The sequence below is a fragment of the Panulirus ornatus genome, chromosome 12 (assembly GCF_036320965.1).
Source record: "Panulirus ornatus isolate Po-2019 chromosome 12, ASM3632096v1, whole genome shotgun sequence".
Lineage (NCBI taxonomy): Eukaryota > Metazoa > Arthropoda > Malacostraca > Decapoda > Palinuridae > Panulirus > Panulirus ornatus.
The window spans coordinates 65,522,071-65,533,820 of NC_092235.1; positions in this window are offsets into that span (position 1 = coordinate 65,522,071).

An 11,750-nucleotide genomic window follows, 5' to 3' on the forward strand; every position below is an offset into this window, starting at 1 on the left:
TTTTACGAAGCGGTGACGTCAGTCGGTGTGGCGCCACAAGCGAGACATGATATCACTTCTGAGGAAGCCACATACAATCTGTATAAAAGACTCCACAAGCTAACAGTAGGTCCGCGTCCACACGTACAACGAGCGGGGGTTCGCCACAGAGTTCCTTGAGCTCACAGACGTCTCACACACCTATCATTGCTGCGGCTGTGATGCAAAGTGAATTTTCTTAGCATTCTTCAAATAGCCTTACCACACGAGAAGCCATTCGCCCTCTTATTCTCTCGAGGGACGAGACGGAGCGAAGGGTGTGTGGTCGAACGTCAGCAAGCGGCGGAATGATACAGTGGGCTTAATGAGTCCACGTTCGCCAGCGCTGAGGTCACCCTCCCGGCTCTCCTCGCAACAAAAGGAGTCGAGGGCGAGTGCTCCTCCTCGAGCATGAGTGAGTCGGATTACCGCCCAACCCTGGGACCAACACCGTGGCAAAAAGTGGTCCAGATATTTTTTGGGACGATTGTTTACACTGTGGGAGAAAACTGGTAAAAGCAATTGAAATTAATATACGAACGTGAGATTCGTTTCTGCTCCCACGTCTAATTAAATGAATGGATATAGTACCATTTATTGTGTAACTCCTATGTAGCCGGTTTCAGGGCATCTTACAAGAATACTGAAGATCATTGGTATTATTCATTCCATTATACAAGAATATTGAAGATTAACGGTATTATTCATTCCAATATACAATAGTACTGTTGATTAACGGTATTATTCATTCTCGTCTTATTTATCCGCCGTACATTAATTCTTAGTTGGCTCTCAGTCTTAACACCACCTTAAGTAAGACAACCCAAACGCACATCAAAACTAAACATCATAGATGTTAAAAAAAAACATAAGTTACATAGGAATTCAAACTTTTATAACATCATATAAAAGGGGATCCTATTTTCTATGATTCTTCTTCCTCAACGTTTATCATCTTTTTTTTTTACTCCCTTTATCTGTGTGGCTTGAGAATGCCTGTGGTCACCGGAAGTTGGAGCAATCATGCTCGTAAAATACAACGGAAGTTCCGACCGTCTGGCCAAACGCTTCCTACATCCTCGTCTCTCCACAGTATGTACGACGTCGGCTGGGAATCCGCTTGCCATGGCTTCCTGTTCGGCGAACGTGAACACAACACAGATTTATTCATGTCTAAAAGCAACTGTGACTGTAGAATGTCTGTACTGACTTTTGAACGGTAGACCTGCAGAACACACACACACACACACACACACACACACATACGTAAATCTATTATACTTAGTTGCTGTCTCCCGCGTTAGCGAGGTAGCGCTAGTAAACAGACGAAAGAATGGCCCAACCCACCAACATACACATGTACATACATAAACGCCCACACACACACACATATATATACACATACATTCCAACGTATACATACATATACATATATACACATGCACGTATTCATACTTGCTGCCTTCATCCATTCGTCGCCACCTCGCCACACATGAAATAGCATCCGCCTATTTGATATTGTATCAACCAAAGGAATATCTCTGGTGAATATCAAACCGTAAGAACATATGTTTCGTATACATACGAACACCTGTCATACATGCGTTAAATCATAGGAACACCTGGTTGGTATACATTAATCCTGACGAATACCTGCTTCTTAAACTTGAAATCATACGAATACTCATTTGATGTATATCTAACCTTTCTAACACTTATTTGTTGCACTTCAAACACCTGTTACATCAACGTTAAAGCACTACAACATCTGCCGAATAAAAAAACAAACGACTGACGCACCAGTTAGACGTGTATGAAACAGTACGAACACTCGGTAAAGTTTCAAGTCAGTCTCTGACGACGATACGCAATTGGAGTCAGTCATCCACCCATGATCATCACATCCAAATTAACATATGAATAACATCATTTATTTTTCAACCTCAGTGACTGCAAGACCCGAGGAGAGGGGATATATATATATATATTTTTTTTTTTTCAAACTATTCGCCATTTCCCGCGTTAGCGAGGTAGCGTTAAGAACAGAGGACTGGGCCTTAGTGGAATATCCACACCTGGCCCCCCTCTGTTCCTTCTTTTGGAAAAAAAAAAAAAAAAAAAAAAAAAAGAGAGGGGAGGATTTCCAGCCCCCCGCTCCCTCCCCTTTTAGTCGCCTTCTACGACACGCAGGGAATACGTGGGAAGTATTCTTAATCCCCTATCCCCAGGGATATATATATATATATATATATATATATATATATATATATATATATATATATATATATATATATATATATATATATATATATATATATATAAATCCTCCCCTCTCGTTTTTTTTTTTTTTAATTTTCCAAAAGAAGGAACAGAGAAGGGGGCCAGGTGAGGATATTCCCTCAAAGGCCCAGTCCTCTGTTCTTAACGCTACCTCGCTATCGCGGGAAATGGCGAATAGTATAAAAAAAAAAAATATATATATATATATATCCCTGGGGATAGGGGATTAAGAGTACTTCCCACGTATTCCCTGCGTGTCGTAGAAGGCGACTAAAAGGGGAGGGAGCGGGGGGCTGGAAATCCTCCCCTCTCGGTTTTTTTTTAATTTTCCAAAAGAGGGAACAGAGAATTGGGCCAGGTGAGGGTATCCCCTCAAAGGCCCAGTCCTCTGTTCTTAACGCTACCTCGCTAATGCGGGAAATGGCGAATAGTTTAAAAGAAGAAAAGAAAAAAAAAAAAAAATATATATATATATATATATATATATATATATATATATATATAGAGAGAGAGAGAGAGAGAGAGAGAGAGAGAGAGAGAGAGAGAGAGAGAGAGGCAAAAGCAAGAGCTGGTCATCCTTGATTGCTGTATCTTTGAGACGCGAGATCGTTGTCTCTTGGGATGGGTGATGTTTTATATAGTCAGTCAGTCGGGAATGGCCAGCCATCCTCAGGGCGCTTGGCAAAGCTCAAAGCTAAGCTGCTTGCGTTCTAATCTAGCTCCCTCATGCTGCTCAGCACAGGCGAGTTTATCACGGGCTCAACTCCCATGATTCATGAATACGAATAAAAGATACTACCGGTATAATACCAAACGGCTGGGGATTTATTTCGGTGGGTGTGTGTGCGTCTCTTCTGGTGGGTCGGGAGGCGTCCGTAATCTCGAAAACCATCCCGATGGTGCTGGTGATGGATGCTTGGTGGCGGAGTTGTAATTAACAAGGGTGAACAGCGAGTGTAGATGGGGAAAAAATATATATATATACATATGACGGAGAACACCTACCAGTGCGTACAAAACATGTTGCTCGAAGCAAGGACTGCGCGTCGCGCTCAAAGAGAGAGAGAGAGAGAGAGAGAGAGAGAGAGAGAGAGAGAGAGAGAGAGAGAGAGAGAGAGAGACAGACAGACAGAGAGACAGAGAGAGAGAGATTATGTATAAGGTTGTATTTGTGTATACATGTCCGTTAGTCTGTTGCCTGTGTCTGTCTGTCTAGACGTCTGTCTGTTCTGTCTGTATCAATGTCCACTTGCCCATATATTTCCGGAAAAAATATATGTACTCTTTGCTTCTGGTGATGAATATCCGAGGGTACAATAGTTTATTTAAGGGTTTGTATATCCAACGTGTCTTCTACAGAAATAAAACCATTACTCACTATATCACTACTCATACAGCTCTACCAGTGGCATAACCCTATGAAGATGATCTCTCACTTAACTTTTGATTTATCGTCCCTGACTTCGCTTTAGAAGTCTTATCTTATCCCTTCTTAAATCCCATTCTTGTGTAACCCTATGTTTTTCCCCCTTCAAGGAGCTTGGTTGATTATGCAAATCTTAATAACTTATCGAGACTTTCCATTTTCACAACACGAGCCGAGTCTGATCACAACCACCCACACAGTTCCCTGTACGTTAACATGGGCGTGCAAACCCCGTAGGTTTAAGTCTTGTACCGCCAGCCTTCAGTCGCTTCGAATCCGACCATCTTTCTCTTCGATTCGTAAAAAGTTTCATATACTTCTCACCCTATCATTAAATATCTATTTCAAACCAATTCATTACAATCGTACATCACTGTCAGGCATTCTATAGTGTATCTTAATTTCTTACCTAGTTACTTCATGTGTCATCTAGACTTAATGACGAGGTTCCATTAAATACGTAAAGGTGTCTTTGTTTAATATGGTATCACAGGTTCTCTTCGTCATGCTCGTCATAGAGAGACAAAGTCAGATTTTTGCAGTTGTGGGATTTTCTCTCACCTATTTACCCAAAGGAATTAATCTGTCTTCAACTAAAGTAAACTGTCTTCTCTTTACCCGCAGTGCACCGTTTATCTATCTATCTATATATATATATATATATATATATATATATATATATATATATATATATATATATATATATATATACGTGAGATTGTCCAGTTTTCTTATCACGTCCAAGTGAACGGGGAGGAAATAAGGAAACAAGAGAGAAGGTGGGGAAACAAGAGAGGTGATAAGGAAAATGATAAAATGAAACATAACAGACAGGGGTAATATGATCAGTATTATGCAACCCTTGGACTCTTGTTTATGCCGCTCATGTAGCTTTAAAGCTGCGCTTCATGCAGGAGCAGGGAAATGGTGGACTCCTTCGAGGCGAGAAGTGTCTCGAAGAGGCTGTGTCTTCCTTTCCATCAACTGATGACGCTATGGCCTCGCCGAAGGAGACTTCACACTCGCGATGTAGCCACTTGCAAACGGAATCCGGTAGCACCAACAGAATATATATATATATATATATATATATATATATATATATATATATATATATATATATATATATAAAGACTGCAAATACATAGATGTTACAAACATAACGACCCCTGACTAAAAACTGAATTTTTCGAAGAAAAACTAACCCATTTCAAAATACCCACAATATCAAAACACATGGCGAGAAAAGCAATAAAAGCAGCAATACTGGATGTAAGACAAGTAGGACGAGAGATTATACGCGTCGAGCGGGCAGAGAAGCGCTGCGTATTAAGGGAAAACCTAAACTCCAAGAGGACATGAAGAATACATTATATAATTACGACAAACACGCGTGTGCTTTGAATGAAGATGGATGGCTGTTTAACTTTCACACTTTGCACATCCACATAATGGATGGGGTGACAGGTCTGGAGACCCACTAATGGTACATTGTGCTTAAACTGTTGCCACATGTTGACCCGTTGCTCGAGGGGCGTGTGTGTGTGTGATGCAGGACAATGTGACGAGGGTATCTGGTTTACCCTCTTGAAGTGCGAGTCTCCTGGGAGCGTGGGTGGAGGGCATTCAATGTCCAGAGATGAAAATGAATAAATGTATAAATGAATAATGGATGAATATATATATATATATATATATATATATATATATATATATATATATATATATATATATATATATATATATATTATTCTGATGCTACCTTGCTGGAGGGGGAGTGGGGGTTGCTATTTCATGTGTGGTGGGGTGGTGACGAGAATGGATGAAGGCAGCAAGTATGAATATGTACATGTGTATATATGTACATGTCTGTGTATGTATACATTGAAATTATATGTATGTATATGTGCATGTATGGGCGTTTATGTATATATATGTGTATGTGGATGGGTTGGGCCAATCTTCATCTGTTTCCTTGCGTTACCTCGCTAATGCGGGAAACAGCGATTAAGTATAATAGATAGAATAGATATATATATATATATATATATATATATATATATATATATATATATATATATATATATATATATATATATATATATATATATATATATATATTCTTAAGAGTCCACGGGGAAAATGAAACACGATAAGTTCCCAAGTGCACTTTCGTGTAATAATCACATCATCAGGGGAGACACAAGAGAGAAACATAAGTCAGTTGATATACAACGAAGAGACGTAGCTAGGACGTCATTTGGTAAACATGCGATTGTCTGTCTTGGACACTCGCATGTTTACCAAATGGCGTCTTAGATACGTCTCTTCTTTGTAGATCAACTGACTTATATTTCTCTCTTGTGTCTCTCCTGATGATGTGATTATTACACGAAAGTGCACTCGGAATCTTATTGTTTCATTTTCCCCGTGGACTCTTAAGAATATACTTGATCACGCGCAAAATTGGGAGCATTTCCTATATATGTAGAGAGATGAAGGGCTGATGAAGTAACATATTTAAGCTTCTTTACATAATTGGGCATTTGAGATTAGACTGTTTATGAAGAGTTATAAGTCCTTTTTCCTTTATGATTATTGTAACTGAATTACTGTAGAGCTATCATAAATATCCTGATACTCTGAACACAATACATGTTTACTCTCAAAATACCTAACAATCAACACAATAACTATCCAATTACCTTGTCTGTTTCATCTCCTCTATAAGGATTTTGGACTTATTTGTTGACAAACCTTGTACAGTTTCCTCATCACAAGATGTCATGCACTGTCAATAACTTATCATGAATAACATGAATGGCAACTGAAAACTGGAGAAACAAAATAGAAGGATACAGTACCATACGGAAAGGTCTATGGGTGCCCGGTTGTGGATAAGGGGTACTGGTGTTGGTGTGTTATAGCAATAATGCGTAGATCTGAGCGAACGACGCCAACCCTGCGTTTGACCACAGCGAGAAACGGCGAACAGGCATGGAAGAAGAAAAGATGTTTATATTTTCTTACTTTGGCATGGAGGTAAGAGGGTTTGTGTGCCTGTGTTGGGATTCTAAACTTTGTAAATTGTTCACACACGATGTGCCGGATTTCCTCCGTGAAACATGCTGAATTCTGAAAAGTTTCAATGAAGAAAATGATCTAAACTCCTACTTGAAGTGCGATTACCCTCTCATGAAAAGGATCTCGGGCTAATGTGATCGTCATATCATCAGATTACACCACGAGTGGAAAGTAACATTTGATGAAAACGTATTCTTCATCAGCTGACCAATCAAAGCAAAGTCTTGTCAAAAAAAAAAAAAATCTTGCTTCAAAGGAGTCCATCCTGACCCTGCTACTGAGTGTAGCGCAGCCTTGGAGCTGCAGGAGCCCCTGGAGGGTTGGGATCCAGGAAAGATATACATAACAATAAGGCTTTTCATTGGTTTACAGTTTATGAATGCATACATGTTAGTGTATGCAATGTATTTCTCCATTTGTTATTCTCGCGCACAGCAACGAAAACACGAGTAAAATGAATAAACCTATTATGATTCTGATCAACATCCTGCATCATTTTGTGGCTGTCTGGTGGCAAGCTAAGCGTTCTTTACGAGCGAATTTGCCCACATCATCGTCCCGACAGTGTATCATCGACCGAGAGGAACACTGACATCACCAGAGAGAAGAAGCCCTTCGAGGTTCGTACACCACATCGTTTAAGACCACTTCGATGTTGCTAATAGCACTTCGAAGTTCGTATTCTACATCCTTAAAGAGCACTTCGATGTTGCCTACGTCAGTTGACGTTGCAGGCACATCAGCATCGTATGAGAACAACGCTTCGAAGGTCGAACATCACATCAGTTAAGAGCACTTCGATGTTGCCCACATCAGTTTACCAACTGCGACGTCAACATCACCTGAGAACACCTCGGAGGTCGCCTTGCCCCGTGATGTATAGAATATTCAGGGGCGACAGACAGCCGAGCTGATTTAATAGTCTGTTGCTTGTAGTGGAAAATGTGCAACGTCTGTAGAGTTATTGATAGCGGTCGCCTCCAGTGGGGGAGTGTGCTTTTGTGTGGAGAGTTACTGACCTTAAATAAGGATAGTCGTTGGCCGTGAAGATTGTGTCATGTCCGAGAGTTATGTAGATTCACCGTGGATGAGCGATGCTTGGCTAATCTATCAGTGATCGCTCCCAATCCTTCAATCTCCTTTTTTATCTAAATAGCCACGACAATACCGAGACACGTACTATAATAAATGTATATATATATATATATATATATATATATATATATATATATATATATATATATATATATATATATATATATATATATATATAAAACACAAAAGGTCGATTACCTTGGGAAATACACACTTTATGGATAAGGATCTGATTCATAAATTCATTTAGCGATACAGAAGATATATTAAAATGATATATTGGGCTTAATTTCAACCTGTCAGGGTAGTGTGCAATCACGGACGAGGTGGAGGAGAGCCAGGGATTCCAGTGGTCTGGCTGACCTAACCCTAGCTAGAGCTAGCGAGCTTCTTGCCATCGAGTTCCCTCGGTTGGGAATGCTAGTGTTACATTACACCATATTCATGATATATGTGTGTACTAATTGCCTCTGTGTAAGAGGATATTCGACGTGTGGTGTACAAGTGTACGTCAACAGATCAACTTGAGTGGGGTTTTTTTGTTTTTTTTTTTAATCCTAAGCCCTATCCTAATAGGCGGTGTTCTCTGCCTCATATTAATCATGACGAGGCTCATATTAGTCATTACGACGAAACACATGACGTAAGAACTTATGTATGTTGATGTGTGTAGCGTAGGGTAAGAGAACAACCATCGGTTTGTATTCGTTGGAAAGTTGTCTATAATTTTGAGGTTGTATCTATATTGCACACAGAGTTATTGATGGGCGAATTTAACTGAGGGTTCCCAGACTATCGAACAGAATATACATCTATCAATAACGCTAATAACCTGTTAATTAGTCGACATGATATATCATTTATCAAACATATTATCTCACAAATATGAATCGTATCTAGAGATTCGACTTTGGAATAACGGAATTCATGCAAATATAAATTACAGAAGAACACATATCAAGCTACCAAATATCTCAATTTCTCAACTGATATTCAACTTGCATCTCATTTTTCGGTTCACATTAATCCAAATACTACAGCATTAAGGAACTGTTCTCAAGAGACCGAATTTATAGTTATCTTCATCAAAGGGTCACATGCAGCCACCATGTTTATTTTCCTCGGAGAGATGATGACGAAGGCTAGGTTTTATCTCAGATATTGTAGGTAAAATCATGTCAAATGCTGCCATGTGGTTACTGATTCTCTGCGCCCATAAACATACAGAGCTAGATGGAAAATATGTTCGGACGTGCTATCGTTTTTAAACAGCGAAAAAGTATCTATAATGCTCGAAATAAAAATGCCTTCAAGCCTTATTAAACACGAGTAATAGCCAAGTGTCCGGACAGAGTATTGTAAAAATTCAGAATCGGAGTCTTTTAAAGTATACTTTCCCGAAGTTCCAAACATGTGCTGAACTTACTTGATCAAAATGCATCTCAAACCCTCATACAAACATCAATAAACATATGAAAAACTTTGTGTGATATCACTAACATTATAATTTCTTAATTTTCTCATTCATATGAAGTCGCATGTTTCAGATATTGTGTATGTGTGGCTAACCGATAAAGTCCCCGCTAATCTAAGAGACATCAGAACTTGATGTATTCTCATATAGATAAAAATGAAGGGCATGTCTCCGTGTAAGCTCTCTGTTCTGTCTGTGGTGACTGTGCTGAGGGTACAGCAATCATCAAATCGAGTTTAATAATACGAGATTTAAACACTTGTTTCTCTCTCATCATCATCATCATCATCTCCCCTCTCTCCCTCCCTCCCTCCCTCCTCCACACATGAAAATGATGTTATTTACTTTAGCCACTAAATTATGAATATATTGTTTTTCATTCACCAGTTGCGTGTCCACTTGTTGATACACTGGTTCACAGTGATGATAAACAACGCTGTATTTGTCATGTGTACCGAACCGTGAGAATGTACTTTGGTATATTATCCTTGATAATGTACTACTTCAGTACATTACCAAGCGGTTCATTATGTATCGCTCGAGACAGTCGTGCGAGGTGAAAACTTTGGTTGAATCCAATATGCAAATCCAATATGCAAATCCAATATGTAAATCCAATATGTAGATTCGTATGAAAGATTTGATCCTGACAAAATTTCGAGAAGATATGACATCTTGTGACAGGTTTACGGTAAGGTTGGTCATAACTTAACACACGCTCTCGGTTGGCAACAATGACTGTATTGGTTCAGTTGTAAGCGAAGCAGACTCGAATCATTCTCTCTTTGATTCACTTAAATTTGCTCATTCCTAGCTGGTCATATTCTTCTTCTGTCGTTCTTTGACTTAACCTCATGAACACGACAGGATGTCTTCTGGGCACGACGGTACGACCCTTGAGCACGACGATACGATCCTTGAGCACGACGGTACGACCCTTCATCACGATGGTACGACCTTTCGGTATAATGAAGTGATCTTCTACCTGAACCCAAAGCATCACACCCAAGGGTCGAACCACAGTGCTCGGGGTTGTTCTGTTGTGCTCAAGGGTCGTCCCATCGTACTGCCCTTAATCACAATTAATCCCATTAATCATGGGATTAATTAGGAGAGACCTTCTCTTCCCTTAGTCTTCTGCAGCATTCATTTCATCGGTTCGGTATTCAGATATCACGTCTCATTTACTACAGATAGAAAAAAAATAGATGTTTGATCATATCATCATTTATTCGTTGGGTATTCAATTTCTAAGTCACTCACAAACCTGTGCATGTACGGGGCGCTCACAAATACCGTCCTATATTCCTCATTAAGTCTTTATACTTCGGTGTATCAGTCCTCTACTCATCAGAGATTCGTTATATCTATTTTTTCCTCTGACACAAGATTCAATGCGCGTCTATACATCGCTGAAATTTAATGTTAGCATCTACCACCCACTGCCAAGACACTACAAGCGAGGTAGCCCCACACTCAGTCAGACAGTGCTAACTCCTACATAAAAAAAAAGAGCAAATACTCCTCCTCTCCAAATATTAATGGTGGTCAAGACCATGTTATTCACGACCATTACAAATGGTACTTAAAATGGACAAGTCACCAACTTCTTCTTCTTCTTCTTCTTCCCCCACTTAAGACTCCCTCCCCCCCGACCCCCGCATCTCCCAACCACCTAAACACCCAAGCTCCCCTACTCCCACCAGTGGGGACGACCCCCTCCCTCCCTTCCCCCCCCTCCCTAAAAAAAAAACACACACACATGTGACAGTCATAAATCACTTATGCTAATTACGTACGAGGGACTGTGTCGGTGCTGGAGCCGCGGTAACAGGGGACAAACGTAACTCATGGTAACTAATAGCTGACGGATTAGCTTAACAGGATGGGAGGGATGATCCTACGAGCACGGAGGGAGGGAGGGAGAGAGAGAGAGAGAGAGAGAGAGAGAGAGAGAGAGAGAGAGAGAGAGAGAGAGAGAGAGAGAGAGAGGAGGGAGGTATTCATCTCCTTAGCGGTTCTCTCTCTCTCTCTCTCTCTCTCTCTCTCTCTCTCTCTCTCTCTCTCTCTCTCTCTCTCTCTCCTGCTGCTGCTCTGGACCGGTCCTCAGGTGTTGGGGGGGGGGGGGGGTAACATGGGGGGAGAAGGAGGAGGAGAAGGAGGGAGGGGGTTAATTAGCCCGTGTTTGAAGTCTCTGAAGGATGGGGGGATTTTTCCTAGTTTCCTGGGGACTTTATGTCGTCCTTGTTCAGGTTCCCATACATGGCTTACCAGAGGTCAAGAATCATCTACCAGTTTGATACAATCAATCACCATCGGTGGTTGATGAAAGGCGAACATAATGAGAGTCCTATAACATCTACCACCTACAAC